We start from the raw sequence: 18,841 nt of genomic DNA, 5'->3' as shown, positions 1-18,841 counted from the left end.
TCCCACCCACGCCGTGATGTGTCGGCTACCCTCCTGCCATCAGAGGCCGAAGGCGATGGCGCTGTAGGCGCTCAACGCCAGGGCGGGGGCGGGAACATCTGAACACAGTGTGTAGGTGCTGCTAGGGCGATGTAGCGTAACTAGAAGCAGAACTGACAGCCGTTGAAAAAACTGCCCTTTAATTTACAGCAGGGCGATAAAACAAATATCTAATGTGACGTACTTACTGATGATCCAGAGACGATTCAGCATATGTGTGCCAATCCAGAAGTAGAAAGCGCCTAAGTATCACAATATTAAGTTGGTTAGTTTGATCATCGCCTGGAGCATATCATTAGCTTCCCCTCAGGGCGAAAGGCACAGCGTAGCCGTTGCTAGGGAACGGCCTTTCCTGTCGTTTTTTGTTTTCTCTGCGTCAATGTGAATATTGATAACTACAGTTCTGCTCGTTCCACTCAAGACAGATGGCGACGGAAAACAATGGTGTAAGGCACCATATTTAAGCTCTGGTTCCCGAAAGTGAGTGTGGGGTGCAATCTCACATCTGACAACTCGTTTTAAATACTCTAAAAGCAACGTAATTCCTTCACACAAGAAAAAAACACGCTAATTTCGCAGTCAGGCTCTGCAGATATACCTAGAAACGACGATGGACGAGATTTTGCGCCCACGCGTCAGATTGGCCGAGCGGTCTAAGGCGCCAGATTTAAGCTCTGGTTCCCTAAGGGGAGCGTGGGTTCGAACCCCACATCTGACAATGCATTTTAAATATTCCAAAACTACAAATTTCGTACATGCGGGAAAACAAGTAAATTACGTGGGAACAGGTTCCACAGATACTACTAGAAACGGCAGTGACTATGGTGCTTGCCTTGCAAGTCTGATTGTCTGGCGGTCAGAAAGAATGGAAAGCTGTTAGGAGACATGGCTTTCAGCCACGAGGCCCGGATTCGATTCCCGGTAGCCGAACATACTTTTGTTTGCTGAGTCTTGGTTACTCTCACGGCATTTACGATATCTTTGTGTTGTGGTTTTTGGGGTCCAAGCATCAGGCAAGCAAACGTGAATGAAAGCAGATATGTGTTTAAATGAGTGCCAGGGCAGTAATAAAGGTGGATGAGACGGTGGATAGGGTATTGGACTGCAGACGTGCCACATTGCGTAGCTCTATAGCTGAGTAAGTTAGAGCGTCGTGCTGTGAACACAAAGGCCGCGTATTCGACCGCACCAAGTGCCAGTTCATTTTTCGCCCCTAAAAGACAATGCTTCCTCCAGCGAGACACTGCCAGGTAAATAACAAGCGATCTTCACAAGAAGTAAGGTGTCTACACGTCGCGCGATACTGTCGCCAACGGCCATACCGCGCGTAGTGCAGCGGTTCTCGTCTGGTCACCGGCGTTAAGATGCGCTGGCCGTGGTTGGTACTTGGATGCGTGCTCGGCTGGGAACTCGACGTGCTCTTGGCTTCTTTCATTTTGCATTTTTCCTTCGGTTTCGTTGTTGCTTAGCGATAGTGATGCGGTCGCGCACGCTGACGCCACTCTTGCCTCTCGGTACACTAAGGGGCGAATCTGTGGCCACAATAAAATGAAAGGTTCCGTCGTTGTGTTTGTCGTTTTTTGGTCTCTCCCAGTCGTTTCTAGCGCCTGCCCTCTACATATATGCCCATTTCCAAGCGTCAGATTTCGCGTCAGCCGAGCAAAGTCGAGACAAGTCGACACATGGAGACACACGATGCTGAGAAACGAAACCCGCAGACTAGCGCCCTGGCAGCACGGACTGAGACGAGGGGCGAAGGAAAACTATTCGTACCGCGACAGTTCACAGTTTCGAAGATCGCGTTTCGTTACGTGGAACTCCCCCAGAAGAAAAAAGTACGTTTCGTGCGGTGGCCGGGAATCGAACCCGGATCAACTGCTTGGGAAGCAACCATGCTGACCGTTACACCACCACCGCCTTGTGCTGCGTCCCACCCACGCCGTGATGTGTCGGCTACCCTCCTGCCATCAGAGGCCGAAGGCGATGGCGCTGTAGGCGCTCAACGCCAGGGCGGGGGCGGGAACATCTGAACACAGTGTGTAGGTGCTGCTAGGGCGATGTAGCGTAACTAGAAGCAGAACTGACAGCCGTTGAAAAAACTGCCCTTTAATTTACAGCAGGGCGATAAAACAAATATCTAATGTGACGTACTTACTGATGATCCAGAGACGATTCAGCATATGTGTGCCAATCCAGAAGTAGAAAGCGCCTAAGTATCACAATATTAAGTTGGTTAGTTTGATCATCGCCTGGAGCATATCATTAGCTTCCCCTCAGGGCGAAAGGCACAGCGTAGCCGTTGCTAGGGAACGGCCTTTCCTGTCGTTTTTTGTTTTCTCTGCGTCAATGTGAATATTGATAACTACAGTTCTGCTCGTTCCACTCAAGACAGATGGCGACGGAAAACAATGGTGTAAGGCACCATATTTAAGCTCTGGTTCCCGAAAGTGAGTGTGGGGTGCAACCTCACATCTGACAACTCGTTTTAAATACTCTAAAAGCAACGTAATTCCTTCACACAAGAAAAAAACACGCTAATTTCGCAGTCAGGCTCTGCAGATATACCTAGAAACGACGATGGACGAGATTTTGCGCCCACGCGTCAGATTGGCCGAGCGGTCTAAGGCGCCAGATTTAAGCTCTGGTTCCCTAAGGGGAGCGTGGGTTCGAACCCCACATCTGACAATGCATTTTAAATATTCCAAAACTACAAATTTCGTACATGCGGGAAAACAAGTAAATTACGTGGGAACAGGTTCCACAGATACTACTAGAAACGGCAGTGACTATGGTGCTTGCCTTGCAAGTCTGATTGTCTGGCGGTCAGAAAGAATGGAAAGCTGTTAGGAGACATGGCTTTCAGCCACGAGGCCCGGATTCGATTCCCGGTAGCCGAACATACTTTTGTTTGCTGAGTCTTGGTTATTCTCACGGCATTTACGATATCTTTGTGTTGTGGTTTTTGGGGTCCAAGCATCAGGCAAGCAAACGTGAATGAAAGCAGATATGTGTTTAAATGAGTGCCAGGGCAGTAATAAAGGTGGATGAGACGGTGGATAGGGTATTGGACTGCAGACGTGCCACATTGCGTAGCTCTATAGCTGAGTAAGTTAGAGCGTCGTGCTGTGAACACAAAGGCCGCGTATTCGACCGCACCAAGTGCCAGTTCATTTTTCGCCCCTAAAAGACAATGCTTCCTCCAGCGAGACACTGCCAGGTAAATAACAAGCGATCTTCACAAGAAGTAAGGTGTCTACACGTCGCGCGATACTGTCGCCAACGGCCATACCGCGCGTAGTGCAGCGGTTCTCGTCTGGTCACCGGCGTTAAGATGCGCTGGCCGTGGTTGGTACTTGGATGCGTGCTCGGCTGGGAACTCGACGTGCTCTTGGCTTCTTTCATTTTGCATTTTTCCTTCGGTTTCGTTGTTGCTTAGCGATAGTGATGCGGTCGCGCACGCTGACGCCACTCTTGCCTCTCGGTACACTAAGGGGCGAATCTGTGGCCACAATAAAATGAAAGGTTCCGTCGTGTGTTTGTCGTTTTTTGGTCTCTCCCAGTCGTTTCTAGCGCCTGCCCTCTACATATATGCCCATTTCCAAGCGTCAGATTTCGCGTCAGCCGAGCAAAGTCGAGACAAGTCGACACATGGAGACACACGATGCTGAGAAACGAAACCCGCAGACTAGCGCCCTGGCAGCACGGACTGAGACGAGGGGCGAAGGAAAACTATTCGTACCGCGACAGTTCACAGTTTCGAAGATCGCGTTTCGTTACGTGGAACTCCCCCAGAAGAAAAAAGTACGTTTCGTGCGGTGGCCGGGAATCGAACCCGGATCAACTGCTTGGGAAGCAACCATGCTGACCGTTACACCACCACCGCCTTGTGCTGCGTCCCACCCACGCCGTGATGTGTCGGCTACCCTCCTGCCATCAGAGGCCGAAGGCGATGGCGCTGTAGGCGCTCAACGCCAGGGCGGGGGCGGGAACATCTGAACACAGTGTGTAGGTGCTGCTAGGGCGATGTAGCGTAACTAGAAGCAGAACTGACAGCCGTTGAAAAAACTGCCCTTTAATTTACAGCAGGGCGATAAAACAAATATCTAATGTGACGTACTTACTGATGATCCAGAGACGATTCAGCATATGTGTGCCAATCCAGAAGTAGAAAGCGCCTAAGTATCACAATATTAAGTTGGTTAGTTTGATCATCGCCTGGAGCATATCATTAGCTTCCCCTCAGGGCGAAAGGCACAGCGTAGCCGTTGCTAGGGAACGGCCTTTCCTGTCGTTTTTTGTTTTCTCTGCGTCAATGTGAATATTGATAACTACAGTTCTGCTCGTTCCACTCAAGACAGATGGCGACGGAAAACAATGGTGTAAGGCACCATATTTAAGCTCTGGTTCCCGAAAGTGAGTGTGGGGTGCAACCTCACATCTGACAACTCGTTTTAAATACTCTAAAAGCAACGTAATTCCTTCACACAAGAAAAAAACACGCTAATTTCGCAGTCAGGCTCTGCAGATATACCTAGAAACGACGATGGACGAGATTTTGCGCCCACGCGTCAGATTGGCCGAGCGGTCTAAGGCGCCAGATTTAAGCTCTGGTTCCCTAAGGGGAGCGTGGGTTCGAACCCCACATCTGACAATGCATTTTAAATATTCCAAAACTACAAATTTCGTACATGCGGGAAAACAAGTAAATTACGTGGGAACAGGTTCCACAGATACTACTAGAAACGGCAGTGACTATGGTGCTTGCCTTGCAAGTCTGATTGTCTGGCGGTCAGAAAGAATGGAAAGCTGTTAGGAGACATGGCTTTCAGCCACGAGGCCCGGATTCGATTCCCGGTAGCCGAACATACTTTTGTTTGCTGAGTCTTGGTTATTCTCACGGCATTTACGATATCTTTGTGTTGTGGTTTTTGGGGTCCAAGCATCAGGCAAGCAAACGTGAATGAAAGCAGATATGTGTTTAAATGAGTGCCAGGGCAGTAATAAAGGTGGATGAGACGGTGGATAGGGTATTGGACTGCAGACGTGCCACATTGCGTAGCTCTATAGCTGAGTAAGTTAGAGCGTCGTGCTGTGAACACAAAGGCCGCGTATTCGACCGCACCAAGTGCCAGTTCATTTTTCGCCCCTAAAAGACAATGCTTCCTCCAGCGAGACACTGCCAGGTAAATAACAAGCGATCTTCACAAGAAGTAAGGTGTCTACACGTCGCGCGATACTGTCGCCAACGGCCATACCGCGCGTAGTGCAGCGGTTCTCGTCTGGTCACCGGCGTTAAGATGCGCTGGCCGTGGTTGGTACTTGGATGCGTGCTCGGCTGGGAACTCGACGTGCTCTTGGCTTCTTTCATTTTGCATTTTTCCTTCGGTTTCGTTGTTGCTTAGCGATAGTGATGCGGTCGCGCACGCTGACGCCACTCTTGCCTCTCGGTACACTAAGGGGCGAATCTGTGGCCACAATAAAATGAAAGGTTCCGTCGTGTGTTTGTCGTTTTTTGGTCTCTCCCAGTCGTTTCTAGCGCCTGCCCTCTACATATATGCCCATTTCCAAGCGTCAGATTTCGCGTCAGCCGAGCAAAGTCGAGACAAGTCGACACATGGAGACACACGATGCTGAGAAACGAAACCCGCAGACTAGCGCCCTGGCAGCACGGACTGAGACGAGGGGCGAAGGAAAACTATTCGTACCGCGACAGTTCACAGTTTCGAAGATCGCGTTTCGTTACGTGGAACTCCCCCAGAAGAAAAAAGTACGTTTCGTGCGGTGGCCGGGAATCGAACCCGGATCAACTGCTTGGGAAGCAACCATGCTGACCGTTATACCACCACCGCCTTGTGCTGCGTCCCACCCACGCCGTGATGTGTCGGCTACCCTCCTGCCATCAGAGGCCGAAGGCGATGGCGCTGTAGGCGCTCAACGCCAGGGCGGGGGCGGGAACATCTGAACACAGTGTGTAGGTGCTGCTAGGGCGATGTAGCGTAACTAGAAGCAGAACTGACAGCCGTTGAAAAAACTGCCCTTTAATTTACAGCAGGGCGATAAAACAAATATCTAATGTGACGTACTTACTGATGATCCAGAGACGATTCAGCATATGTGTGCCAATCCAGAAGTAGAAAGCGCCTAAGTATCACAATATTAAGTTGGTTAGTTTGATCATCGCCTGGAGCATATCATTAGCTTCCCCTCAGGGCGAAAGGCACAGCGTAGCCGTTGCTAGGGAACGGCCTTTCCTGTCGTTTTTTGTTTTCTCTGCGTCAATGTGAATATTGATAACTACAGTTCTGCTCGTTCCACTCAAGACAGATGGCGACGGAAAACAATGGTGTAAGGCACCATATTTAAGCTCTGGTTCCCGAAAGTGAGTGTGGGGTGCAATCTCACATCTGACAACTCGTTTTAAATACTCTAAAAGCAACGTAATTCCTTCACACAAGAAAAAAACACGCTAATTTCGCAGTCAGGCTCTGCAGATGTACCTAGAAACGACGATGGACGAGATTTTGCGCCCACGCGTCAGATTGGCCGAGCGGTCTAAGGCGCCAGATTTAAGCTCTGGTTCCCTAAGGGGAGCGTGGGTTCGAACCCCACATCTGACAATGCATTTTAAATATTCCAAAACTACAAATTTCGTACATGCGGGAAAACAAGTAAATTACGTGGGAACAGGTTCCACAGATACTACTAGAAACGGCAGTGACTATGGTGCTTGCCTTGCAAGTCTGATTGTCTGGCGGTCAGAAAGAATGGAAAGCTGTTAGGAGACATGGCTTTCAGCCACGAGGCCCGGATTCGATTCCCGGTAGCCGAACATACTTTTGTTTGCTGAGTCTTGGTTATTCTCACGGCATTTACGATATCTTTGTGTTGTGGTTTTTGGGGTCCAAGCATCAGGCAAGCAAACGTGAATGAAAGCAGATATGTGTTTAAATGAGTGCCAGGGCAGTAATAAAGGTGGATGAGACGGTGGATAGGGTATTGGACTGCAGACGTGCCACATTGCGTAGCTCTATAGCTGAGTAAGTTAGAGCGTCGTGCTGTGAACACAAAGGCCGCGTATTCGACCGCACCAAGTGCCAGTTCATTTTTCGCCCCTAAAAGACAATGCTTCCTCCAGCGAGACACTGCCAGGTAAATAACAAGCGATCTTCACAAGAAGTAAGGTGTCTACACGTCGCGCGATACTGTCGCCAACGGCCATACCGCGCGTAGTGCAGCGGTTCTCGTCTGGTCACCGGCGTTAAGATGCGCTGGCCGTGGTTGGTACTTGGATGCGTGCTCGGCTGGGAACTCGACGTGCTCTTGGCTTCTTTCATTTTGCATTTTTCCTTCGGTTTCGTTGTTGCTTAGCGATAGTGATGCGGTCGCGCACGCTGACGCCACTCTTGCCTCTCGGTACACTAAGGGGCGAATCTGTGGCCACAATAAAATGAAAGGTTCCGTCGTGTGTTTGTCGTTTTTTGGTCTCTCCCAGTCGTTTCTAGCGCCTGCCCTCTACATATATGCCCATTTCCAAGCGTCAGATTTCGCGTCAGCCGAGCAAAGTCGAGACAAGTCGACACATGGAGACACACGATGCTGAGAAACGAAACCCGCAGACTAGCGCCCTGGCAGCACGGACTGAGACGAGGGGCGAAGGAAAACTATTCGTACCGCGACAGTTCACAGTTTCGAAGATCGCGTTTCGTTACGTGGAACTCCCCCAGAAGAAAAAAGTACGTTTCGTGCGGTGGCCGGGAATCGAACCCGGATCAACTGCTTGGGAAGCAACCATGCTGACCGTTATACCACCACCGCCTTGTGCTGCGTCCCACCCACGCCGTGATGTGTCGGCTACCCTCCTGCCATCAGAGGCCGAAGGCGATGGCGCTGTAGGCGCTCAACGCCAGGGCGGGGGCGGGAACATCTGAACACAGTGTGTAGGTGCTGCTAGGGCGATGTAGCGTAACTAGAAGCAGAACTGACAGCCGTTGAAAAAACTGCCCTTTAATTTACAGCAGGGCGATAAAACAAATATCTAATGTGACGTACTTACTGATGATCCAGAGACGATTCAGCATATGTGTGCCAATCCAGAAGTAGAAAGCGCCTAAGTATCACAATATTAAGTTGGTTAGTTTGATCATCGCCTGGAGCATATCATTAGCTTCCCCTCAGGGCGAAAGGCACAGCGTAGCCGTTGCTAGGGAACGGCCTTTCCTGTCGTTTTTTGTTTTCTCTGCGTCAATGTGAATATTGATAACTACAGTTCTGCTCGTTCCACTCAAGACAGATGGCGACGGAAAACAATGGTGTAAGGCACCATATTTAAGCTCTGGTTCCCGAAAGTGAGTGTGGGGTGCAATCTCACATCTGACAACTCGTTTTAAATACTCTAAAAGCAACGTAATTCCTTCACACAAGAAAAAAACACGCTAATTTCGCAGTCAGGCTCTGCAGATATACCTAGAAACGACGATGGACGAGATTTTGCGCCCACGCGTCAGATTGGCCGAGCGGTCTAAGGCGCCAGATTTAAGCTCTGGTTCCCTAAGGGGAGCGTGGGTTCGAACCCCACATCTGACAATGCATTTTAAATATTCCAAAACTACAAATTTCGTACATGCGGGAAAACAAGTAAATTACGTGGGAACAGGTTCCACAGATACTACTAGAAACGGCAGTGACTATGGTGCTTGCCTTGCAAGTCTGATTGTCTGGCGGTCAGAAAGAATGGAAAGCTGTTAGGAGACATGGCTTTCAGCCACGAGGCCCGGATTCGATTCCCGGTAGCCGAACATACTTTTGTTTGCTGAGTCTTGGTTATTCTCACGGCATTTACGATATCTTTGTGTTGTGGTTTTTGGGGTCCAAGCATCAGGCAAGCAAACGTGAATGAAAGCAGATATGTGTTTAAATGAGTGCCAGGGCAGTAATAAAGGTGGATGAGACGGTGGATAGGGTATTGGACTGCAGACGTGCCACATTGCGTAGCTCTATAGCTGAGTAAGTTAGAGCGTCGTGCTGTGAACACAAAGGCCGCGTATTCGACCGCACCAAGTGCCAGTTCATTTTTCGCCCCTAAAAGACAATGCTTCCTCCAGCGAGACACTGCCAGGTAAATAACAAGCGATCTTCACAAGAAGTAAGGTGTCTACACGTCGCGCGATACTGTCGCCAACGGCCATACCGCGCGTAGTGCAGCGGTTCTCGTCTGGTCACCGGCGTTAAGATGCGCTGGCCGTGGTTGGTACTTGGATGCGTGCTCGGCTGGGAACTCGACGTGCTCTTGGCTTCTTTCATTTTGCATTTTTCCTTCGGTTTCGTTGTTGCTTAGCGATAGTGATGCGGTCGCGCACGCTGACGCCACTCTTGCCTCTCGGTACACTAAGGGGCGAATCTGTGGCCACAATAAAATGAAAGGTTCCGTCGTGTGTTTGTCGTTTTTTGGTCTCTCCCAGTCGTTTCTAGCGCCTGCCCTCTACATATATGCCCATTTCCAAGCGTCAGATTTCGCGTCAGCCGAGCAAAGTCGAGACAAGTCGACACATGGAGACACACGATGCTGAGAAACGAAACCCGCAGACTAGCGCCCTGGCAGCACGGACTGAGACGAGGGGCGAAGGAAAACTATTCGTACCGCGACAGTTCACAGTTTCGAAGATCGCGTTTCGTTACGTGGAACTCCCCCAGAAGAAAAAAGTACGTTTCGTGCGGTGGCCGGGAATCGAACCCGGATCAACTGCTTGGGAAGCAACCATGCTGACCGTTACACCACCACCGCCTTGTGCTGCGTCCCACCCACGCCGTGATGTGTCGGCTACCCTCCTGCCATCAGAGGCCGAAGGCGATGGCGCTGTAGGCGCTCAACGCCAGGGCGGGGGCGGGAACATCTGAACACAGTGTGTAGGTGCTGCTAGGGCGATGTAGCGTAACTAGAAGCAGAACTGACAGCCGTTGAAAAAACTGCCCTTTAATTTACAGCAGGGCGATAAAACAAATATCTAATGTGACGTACTTACTGATGATCCAGAGACGATTCAGCATATGTGTGCCAATCCAGAAGTAGAAAGCGCCTAAGTATCACAATATTAAGTTGGTTAGTTTGATCATCGCCTGGAGCATATCATTAGCTTCCCCTCAGGGCGAAAGGCACAGCGTAGCCGTTGCTAGGGAACGGCCTTTCCTGTCGTTTTTTGTTTTCTCTGCGTCAATGTGAATATTGATAACTACAGTTCTGCTCGTTCCACTCAAGACAGATGGCGACGGAAAACAATGGTGTAAGGCACCATATTTAAGCTCTGGTTCCCGAAAGTGAGTGTGGGGTGCAATCTCACATCTGACAACTCGTTTTAAATACTCTAAAAGCAACGTAATTCCTTCACACAAGAAAAAAACACGCTAATTTCGCAGTCAGGCTCTGCAGATATACCTAGAAACGACGATGGACGAGATTTTGCGCCCACGCGTCAGATTGGCCGAGCGGTCTAAGGCGCCAGATTTAAGCTCTGGTTCCCTAAGGGGAGCGTGGGTTCGAACCCCACATCTGACAATGCATTTTAAATATTCCAAAACTACAAATTTCGTACATGCGGGAAAACAAGTAAATTACGTGGGAACAGGTTCCACAGATACTACTAGAAACGGCAGTGACTATGGTGCTTGCCTTGCAAGTCTGATTGTCTGGCGGTCAGAAAGAATGGAAAGCTGTTAGGAGACATGGCTTTCAGCCACGAGGCCCGGATTCGATTCCCGGTAGCCGAACATACTTTTGTTTGCTGAGTCTTGGTTACTCTCACGGCATTTACGATATCTTTGTGTTGTGGTTTTTGGGGTCCAAGCATCAGGCAAGCAAACGTGAATGAAAGCAGATATGTGTTTAAATGAGTGCCAGGGCAGTAATAAAGGTGGATGAGACGGTGGATAGGGTATTGGACTGCAGACGTGCCACATTGCGTAGCTCTATAGCTGAGTAAGTTAGAGCGTCGTGCTGTGAACACAAAGGCCGCGTATTCGACCGCACCAAGTGCCAGTTCATTTTTCGCCCCTAAAAGACAATGCTTCCTCCAGCGAGACACTGCCAGGTAAATAACAAGCGATCTTCACAAGAAGTAAGGTGTCTACACGTCGCGCGATACTGTCGCCAACGGCCATACCGCGCGTAGTGCAGCGGTTCTCGTCTGGTCACCGGCGTTAAGATGCGCTGGCCGTGGTTGGTACTTGGATGCGTGCTCGGCTGGGAACTCGACGTGCTCTTGGCTTCTTTCATTTTGCATTTTTCCTTCGGTTTCGTTGTTGCTTAGCGATAGTGATGCGGTCGCGCACGCTGACGCCACTCTTGCCTCTCGGTACACTAAGGGGCGAATCTGTGGCCACAATAAAATGAAAGGTTCCGTCGTGTGTTTGTCGTTTTTTGGTCTCTCCCAGTCGTTTCTAGCGCCTGCCCTCTACATATATGCCCATTTCCAAGCGTCAGATTTCGCGTCAGCCGAGCAAAGTCGAGACAAGTCGACACATGGAGACACACGATGCTGAGAAACGAAACCCGCAGACTAGCGCCCTGGCAGCACGGACTGAGACGAGGGGCGAAGGAAAACTATTCGTACCGCGACAGTTCACAGTTTCGAAGATCGCGTTTCGTTACGTGGAACTCCCCCAGAAGAAAAAAGTACGTTTCGTGCGGTGGCCGGGAATCGAACCCGGATCAACTGCTTGGGAAGCAACCATGCTGACCGTTACACCACCACCGCCTTGTGCTGCGTCCCACCCACGCCGTGATGTGTCGGCTACCCTCCTGCCATCAGAGGCCGAAGGCGATGGCGCTGTAGGCGCTCAACGCCAGGGCGGGGGCGGGAACATCTGAACACAGTGTGTAGGTGCTGCTAGGGCGATGTAGCGTAACTAGAAGCAGAACTGACAGCCGTTGAAAAAACTGCCCTTTAATTTACAGCAGGGCGATAAAACAAATATCTAATGTGACGTACTTACTGATGATCCAGAGACGATTCAGCATATGTGTGCCAATCCAGAAGTAGAAAGCGCCTAAGTATCACAATATTAAGTTGGTTAGTTTGATCATCGCCTGGAGCATATCATTAGCTTCCCCTCAGGGCGAAAGGCACAGCGTAGCCGTTGCTAGGGAACGGCCTTTCCTGTCGTTTTTTGTTTTCTCTGCGTCAATGTGAATATTGATAACTACAGTTCTGCTCGTTCCACTCAAGACAGATGGCGACGGAAAACAATGGTGTAAGGCACCATATTTAAGCTCTGGTTCCCGAAAGTGAGTGTGGGGTGCAACCTCACATCTGACAACTCGTTTTAAATACTCTAAAAGCAACGTAATTCCTTCACACAAGAAAAAAACACGCTAATTTCGCAGTCAGGCTCTGCAGATATACCTAGAAACGACGATGGACGAGATTTTGCGCCCACGCGTCAGATTGGCCGAGCGGTCTAAGGCGCCAGATTTAAGCTCTGGTTCCCTAAGGGGAGCGTGGGTTCGAACCCCACATCTGACAATGCATTTTAAATATTCCAAAACTACAAATTTCGTACATGCGGGAAAACAAGTAAATTACGTGGGAACAGGTTCCACAGATACTACTAGAAACGGCAGTGACTATGGTGCTTGCCTTGCAAGTCTGATTGTCTGGCGGTCAGAAAGAATGGAAAGCTGTTAGGAGACATGGCTTTCAGCCACGAGGCCCGGATTCGATTCCCGGTAGCCGAACATACTTTTGTTTGCTGAGTCTTGGTTATTCTCACGGCATTTACGATATCTTTGTGTTGTGGTTTTTGGGGTCCAAGCATCAGGCAAGCAAACGTGAATGAAAGCAGATATGTGTTTAAATGAGTGCCAGGGCAGTAATAAAGGTGGATGAGACGGTGGATAGGGTATTGGACTGCAGACGTGCCACATTGCGTAGCTCTATAGCTGAGTAAGTTAGAGCGTCGTGCTGTGAACACAAAGGCCGCGTATTCGACCGCACCAAGTGCCAGTTCATTTTTCGCCCCTAAAAGACAATGCTTCCTCCAGCGAGACACTGCCAGGTAAATAACAAGCGATCTTCACAAGAAGTAAGGTGTCTACACGTCGCGCGATACTGTCGCCAACGGCCATACCGCGCGTAGTGCAGCGGTTCTCGTCTGGTCACCGGCGTTAAGATGCGCTGGCCGTGGTTGGTACTTGGATGCGTGCTCGGCTGGGAACTCGACGTGCTCTTGGCTTCTTTCATTTTGCATTTTTCCTTCGGTTTCGTTGTTGCTTAGCGATAGTGATGCGGTCGCGCACGCTGACGCCACTCTTGCCTCTCGGTACACTAAGGGGCGAATCTGTGGCCACAATAAAATGAAAGGTTCCGTCGTGTGTTTGTCGTTTTTTGGTCTCTCCCAGTCGTTTCTAGCGCCTGCCCTCTACATATATGCCCATTTCCAAGCGTCAGATTTCGCGTCAGCCGAGCAAAGTCGAGACAAGTCGACACATGGAGACACACGATGCTGAGAAACGAAACCCGCAGACTAGCGCCCTGGCAGCACGGACTGAGACGAGGGGCGAAGGAAAACTATTCGTACCGCGACAGTTCACAGTTTCGAAGATCGCGTTTCGTTACGTGGAACTCCCCCAGAAGAAAAAAGTACGTTTCGTGCGGTGGCCGGGAATCGAACCCGGATCAACTGCTTGGGAAGCAACCATGCTGACCGTTATACCACCACCGCCTTGTGCTGCGTCCCACCCACGCCGTGATGTGTCGGCTACCCTCCTGCCATCAGAGGCCGAAGGCGATGGCGCTGTAGGCGCTCAACGCCAGGGCGGGGGCGGGAACATCTGAACACAGTGTGTAGGTGCTGCTAGGGCGATGTAGCGTAACTAGAAGCAGAACTGACAGCCGTTGAAAAAACTGCCCTTTAATTTACAGCAGGGCGATAAAACAAATATCTAATGTGACGTACTTACTGATGATCCAGAGACGATTCAGCATATGTGTGCCAATCCAGAAGTAGAAAGCGCCTAAGTATCACAATATTAAGTTGGTTAGTTTGATCATCGCCTGGAGCATATCATTAGCTTCCCCTCAGGGCGAAAGGCACAGCGTAGCCGTTGCTAGGGAACGGCCTTTCCTGTCGTTTTTTGTTTTCTCTGCGTCAATGTGAATATTGATAACTACAGTTCTGCTCGTTCCACTCAAGACAGATGGCGACGGAAAACAATGGTGTAAGGCACCATATTTAAGCTCTGGTTCCCGAAAGTGAGTGTGGGGTGCAATCTCACATCTGACAACTCGTTTTAAATACTCTAAAAGCAACGTAATTCCTTCACACAAGAAAAAAACACGCTAATTTCGCAGTCAGGCTCTGCAGATATACCTAGAAACGACGATGGACGAGATTTTGCGCCCACGCGTCAGATTGGCCGAGCGGTCTAAGGCGCCAGATTTAAGCTCTGGTTCCCTAAGGGGAGCGTGGGTTCGAACCCCACATCTGACAATGCATTTTAAATATTCCAAAACTACAAATTTCGTACATGCGGGAAAACAAGTAAATTACGTGGGAACAGGTTCCACAGATACTACTAGAAACGGCAGTGACTATGGTGCTTGCCTTGCAAGTCTGATTGTCTGGCGGTCAGAAAGAATGGAAAGCTGTTAGGAGACATGGCTTTCAGCCACGAGGCCCGGATTCGATTCCCGGTAGCCGAACATACTTTTGTTTGCTGAGTCTTGGTTATTCTCACGGCATTTACGATATCTTTGTGTTGTGGTTTTTGGGGTCCAAGCATCAGGCAAGCAAACGTGAATGAAAGCAGATATGTGTTTAAATGAGTGCCAGGGCAGTAATAAAGGTGGATGAGACGGTGGATAGGGTATTGGACTGCAGACGTGCCACATTGCGTAGCTCTATAGCTGAGTAAGTTAGAGCGTCGTGCTGTGAACACAAAGGCCGCGTATTCGACCGCACCAAGTGCCAGTTCATTTTTCGCCCCTAAAAGACAATGCTTCCTCCAGCGAGACACTGCCAGGTAAATAACAAGCGATCTTCACAAGAAGTAAGGTGTCTACACGTCGCGCGATACTGTCGCCAACGGCCATACCGCGCGTAGTGCAGCGGTTCTCGTCTGGTCACCGGCGTTAAGATGCGCTGGCCGTGGTTGGTACTTGGATGCGTGCTCGGCTGGGAACTCGACGTGCTCTTGGCTTCTTTCATTTTGCATTTTTCCTTCGGTTTCGTTGTTGCTTAGCGATAGTGATGCGGTCGCGCACGCTGACGCCACTCTTGCCTCTCGGTACACTAAGGGGCGAATCTGTGGCCACAATAAAATGAAAGGTTCCGTCGTGTGTTTGTCGTTTTTTGGTCTCTCCCAGTCGTTTCTAGCGCCTGCCCTCTACATATATGCCCATTTCCAAGCGTCAGATTTCGCGTCAGCCGAGCAAAGTCGAGACAAGTCGACACATGGAGACACACGATGCTGAGAAACGAAACCCGCAGACTAGCGCCCTGGCAGCACGGACTGAGACGAGGGGCGAAGGAAAACTATTCGTACCGCGACAGTTCACAGTTTCGAAGATCGCGTTTCGTTACGTGGAACTCCCCCAGAAGAAAAAAGTACGTTTCGTGCGGTGGCCGGGAATCGAACCCGGATCAACTGCTTGGGAAGCAACCATGCTGACCGTTATACCACCACCGCCTTGTGCTGCGTCCCACCCACGCCGTGATGTGTCGGCTACCCTCCTGCCATCAGAGGCCGAAGGCGATGGCGCTGTAGGCGCTCAACGCCAGGGCGGGGGCGGGAACATCTGAACACAGTGTGTAGGTGCTGCTAGGGCGATGTAGCGTAACTAGAAGCAGAACTGACAGCCGTTGAAAAAACTGCCCTTTAATTTACAGCAGGGCGATAAAACAAATATCTAATGTGACGTACTTACTGATGATCCAGAGACGATTCAGCATATGTGTGCCAATCCAGAAGTAGAAAGCGCCTAAGTATCACAATATTAAGTTGGTTAGTTTGATCATCGCCTGGAGCATATCATTAGCTTCCCCTCAGGGCGAAAGGCACAGCGTAGCCGTTGCTAGGGAACGGCCTTTCCTGTCGTTTTTTGTTTTCTCTGCGTCAATGTGAATATTGATAACTACAGTTCTGCTCGTTCCACTCAAGACAGATGGCGACGGAAAACAATGGTGTAAGGCACCATATTTAAGCTCTGGTTCCCGAAAGTGAGTGTGGGGTGCAATCTCACATCTGACAACTCGTTTTAAATACTCTAAAAGCAACGTAATTCCTTCACACAAGAAAAAAACACGCTAATTTCGCAGTCAGGCTCTGCAGATATACCTAGAAACGACGATGGACGAGATTTTGCGCCCACGCGTCAGATTGGCCGAGCGGTCTAAGGCGCCAGATTTAAGCTCTGGTTCCCTAAGGGGAGCGTGGGTTCGAACCCCACATCTGACAATGCATTTTAAATATTCCAAAACTACAAATTTCGTACATGCGGGAAAACAAGTAAATTACGTGGGAACAGGTTCCACAGATACTACTAGAAACGGCAGTGACTATGGTGCTTGCCTTGCAAGTCTGATTGTCTGGCGGTCAGAAAGAATGGAAAGCTGTTAGGAGACATGGCTTTCAGCCACGAGGCCCGGATTCGATTCCCGGTAGCCGAACATACTTTTGTTTGCTGAGTCTTGGTTATTCTCACGGCATTTACGATATCTTTGTGTTGTGGTTTTTGGGGTCCAAGCATCAGGCAAGCAAACGTGAATGAAAGCAGATATGTGTTTAAATGAGTGCCAGGGCAGTAATAAAGGTGGATGAGACGGTGGATAGGGTATTGGACTGCAGACGTGCCACATTGCGTAGCTCTATAGCTGAGTAAGTTAGAGCGTCGTGCTGTGAACACAAAGGCCGCGTATTCGACCGCACCAAGTGCCAGTTCATTTTTCGCCCCTAAAAGACAATGCTTCCTCCAGCGAGACACTGCCAGGTAAATAACAAGCGATCTTCACAAGAAGTAAGGTGTCTACACGTCGCGCGATACTGTCGCCAACGGCCATACCGCGCGTAGTGCAGCGGTTCTCGTCTGGTCACCGGCGTTAAGATGCGCTGGCCGTGGTTGGTACTTGGATGCGTGCTCGGCTGGGAACTCGACGTGCTCTTGGCTTCTTTCATTTTGCATTTTTCCTTCGGTTTCGTTGTTGCTTAGCGATAGTGATGCGGTCGCGCACGCTGACGCCACTCTTGCCTCTCGGTACACTAAGGGGCGAATCTGTGGCCACAATAAAATGAAAGGTTCTGTCGTGTGTTTGTCGTTTTTTGGTCTCTCCCAGTCGTTTCTAGCGCCTGCCCTCTACATATATGCCCATTTCCAAGCGTCAGCTTTCGCGTCAGCCGAGCTAAGTCGAGACAAGTCGACACATGGAGACACACGATGCTGAGAAACGAAACCCGCAGACTAGCGCCCTGGCAGCACGGACTGAGACGAGGGGCGAAGGAAAACTATTCGTACCGCGACAGTTCACAGTTTCGAAGATCGCGTTTCGTTACGTGGAACTCCCCCAGAAGAAAAAAGTACGTTTCGTGCGGTGGCCGGGAATCGAACCCGGATCAACTGCTTGGGAAGCAACCATGCTGACCGTTACACCACCACCGCCTTGTGCTGCGTCCCACCCACGCCGTGATGTGTCGGCTACCCTCCTGCCATCAGAGGCCGAAGGCGATGGCGCTGTAGGCGCTCAACGCCAGGGCGGGGGCGGGAACATCTGAACACAGTGTGTAGGTGCTGCTAGGGCGATGTAGCGTAACTAGAAGCAGAACTGACAGCCGTTGAAAAAACTGCCCTTTAATTTACAGCAGGGCGATAAAACAAATATCTAATGTGACGTACTTACTGATGATCCAGAGACGATTCAGCATATGTGTGCCAATCCAGAAGTAGAAAGCGCCTAAGTATCACAATATTAAGTTGGTTAGTTTGATCATCGCCTGGAGCATATCATTAGCTTCCCCTCAGGGCGAAAGGCACAGCGTAGCCGTTGCTAGGGAACGGCCTTTCCTGTCGTTTTTTGTTTTCTCTGCGTCAATGTGAATATTGATAACTACAGTTCTGCTCGTTCCACTCAAGACAGATGGCGACGGAAAACAATGGTGTAAGGCACCATATTTAAGCTCTGGTTCCCGAAAGTGAGTGTGGGGTGCAACCTCACATCTGACAACTCGTTTTAAATACTCTAAAAGCAACGTAATTCCTTCACACAAGAAAAAAACACGCTAATTTCGCAGTCAGGCTCTGCAGATATACCTAGAAACGACGATGGACGAGATTTTGCGCCCACGCGTCAGATTGGCCGAGCGGTCTAAGGCGCCAGATTTAAGCTCTGGTTCCCTAAGGGGAGCGTGGGTTCGAACCCCACATCTGACAATGCATTTTAAATATTCCAAAACTACAAATTTCGTACATGCGGGAAAACAAGTAAATTACGTGGGAACAGGTTCCACAGATACTACTAGAAACGGCAGTGACTATGGTGCTTGCCTTGCAAGTCTGATTGTCTGGCGGTCAGAAAGAATGGAAAGCTGTTAGGAGACATGGCTTTCAGCCACGAGGCCCGGATTCGATTCCCGGTAGCCGAACATACTTTTGTTTGCTGAGTCTTGGTTATTCTCACGGCATTTACGATATCTTTGTGTTGTGGTTTTTGGGGTCCAAGCATCAGGCAAGCAAACGTGAATGAAAGCAGATATGTGTTTAAATGAGTGCCAGGGCAGTAATAAAGGTGGATGAGACGGTGGATAGGGTATTGGACTGCA

General features: G+C 49.9%; 19 non-coding genes across 19 annotated transcripts; 10 read left to right on the top strand and 9 right to left on the bottom strand.

Moving 5' to 3' along the window:
• The first annotated feature begins 673 nt into the window (after window positions 1–673).
• Trnal-uaa lies at window positions 674–757 on the top strand. Its single transcript has one exon. It is a non-coding gene; the product is annotated as a tRNA-Leu (tRNA).
• A 1,127-nt stretch (window positions 758–1,884) lies between these two features.
• On the bottom strand, window positions 1,885–1,956 carry Trnag-ccc. The gene has a single exon. It is a non-coding gene; the product is annotated as a tRNA-Gly (tRNA).
• Window positions 1,957–2,640: 684 nt separating this feature from the next.
• Trnal-uaa lies at window positions 2,641–2,724 on the top strand. The gene has a single exon. It is a non-coding gene; the product is annotated as a tRNA-Leu (tRNA).
• A 1,126-nt stretch (window positions 2,725–3,850) lies between these two features.
• Trnag-ccc lies at window positions 3,851–3,922 on the bottom strand. Its single transcript has one exon. It is a non-coding gene; the product is annotated as a tRNA-Gly (tRNA).
• A 684-nt stretch (window positions 3,923–4,606) lies between these two features.
• On the top strand, window positions 4,607–4,690 carry Trnal-uaa. The gene has a single exon. It is a non-coding gene; the product is annotated as a tRNA-Leu (tRNA).
• A 1,126-nt stretch (window positions 4,691–5,816) lies between these two features.
• Window positions 5,817–5,888, bottom strand: Trnag-ccc. Its single transcript has one exon. It is a non-coding gene; the product is annotated as a tRNA-Gly (tRNA).
• A 684-nt stretch (window positions 5,889–6,572) lies between these two features.
• Window positions 6,573–6,656, top strand: Trnal-uaa. The gene has a single exon. It is a non-coding gene; the product is annotated as a tRNA-Leu (tRNA).
• Window positions 6,657–7,782: 1,126 nt separating this feature from the next.
• Trnag-ccc lies at window positions 7,783–7,854 on the bottom strand. The gene has a single exon. It is a non-coding gene; the product is annotated as a tRNA-Gly (tRNA).
• Window positions 7,855–8,538: 684 nt separating this feature from the next.
• Window positions 8,539–8,622, top strand: Trnal-uaa. Its single transcript has one exon. It is a non-coding gene; the product is annotated as a tRNA-Leu (tRNA).
• A 1,126-nt stretch (window positions 8,623–9,748) lies between these two features.
• Trnag-ccc lies at window positions 9,749–9,820 on the bottom strand. Its single transcript has one exon. It is a non-coding gene; the product is annotated as a tRNA-Gly (tRNA).
• Window positions 9,821–10,504: 684 nt separating this feature from the next.
• Trnal-uaa lies at window positions 10,505–10,588 on the top strand. The gene has a single exon. It is a non-coding gene; the product is annotated as a tRNA-Leu (tRNA).
• A 1,126-nt stretch (window positions 10,589–11,714) lies between these two features.
• On the bottom strand, window positions 11,715–11,786 carry Trnag-ccc. The gene has a single exon. It is a non-coding gene; the product is annotated as a tRNA-Gly (tRNA).
• Window positions 11,787–12,470: 684 nt separating this feature from the next.
• Window positions 12,471–12,554, top strand: Trnal-uaa. Its single transcript has one exon. It is a non-coding gene; the product is annotated as a tRNA-Leu (tRNA).
• Window positions 12,555–13,680: 1,126 nt separating this feature from the next.
• Trnag-ccc lies at window positions 13,681–13,752 on the bottom strand. Its single transcript has one exon. It is a non-coding gene; the product is annotated as a tRNA-Gly (tRNA).
• Window positions 13,753–14,436: 684 nt separating this feature from the next.
• Window positions 14,437–14,520, top strand: Trnal-uaa. Its single transcript has one exon. It is a non-coding gene; the product is annotated as a tRNA-Leu (tRNA).
• A 1,126-nt stretch (window positions 14,521–15,646) lies between these two features.
• Trnag-ccc lies at window positions 15,647–15,718 on the bottom strand. The gene has a single exon. It is a non-coding gene; the product is annotated as a tRNA-Gly (tRNA).
• Window positions 15,719–16,402: 684 nt separating this feature from the next.
• On the top strand, window positions 16,403–16,486 carry Trnal-uaa. Its single transcript has one exon. It is a non-coding gene; the product is annotated as a tRNA-Leu (tRNA).
• Window positions 16,487–17,612: 1,126 nt separating this feature from the next.
• Window positions 17,613–17,684, bottom strand: Trnag-ccc. Its single transcript has one exon. It is a non-coding gene; the product is annotated as a tRNA-Gly (tRNA).
• Window positions 17,685–18,368: 684 nt separating this feature from the next.
• On the top strand, window positions 18,369–18,452 carry Trnal-uaa. The gene has a single exon. It is a non-coding gene; the product is annotated as a tRNA-Leu (tRNA).
• Window positions 18,453–18,841: the final 389 nt, after the last annotated feature.

Source organism: Schistocerca americana, unplaced genomic scaffold (genome assembly GCF_021461395.2).
Source record: "Schistocerca americana isolate TAMUIC-IGC-003095 unplaced genomic scaffold, iqSchAmer2.1 HiC_scaffold_249, whole genome shotgun sequence".
Classification (NCBI taxonomy): domain Eukaryota; kingdom Metazoa; phylum Arthropoda; class Insecta; order Orthoptera; family Acrididae; genus Schistocerca; species Schistocerca americana.
Note: the sequence above shows the minus strand (reverse complement) of the source record. Positions and strands in the feature narration are given on the sequence as shown.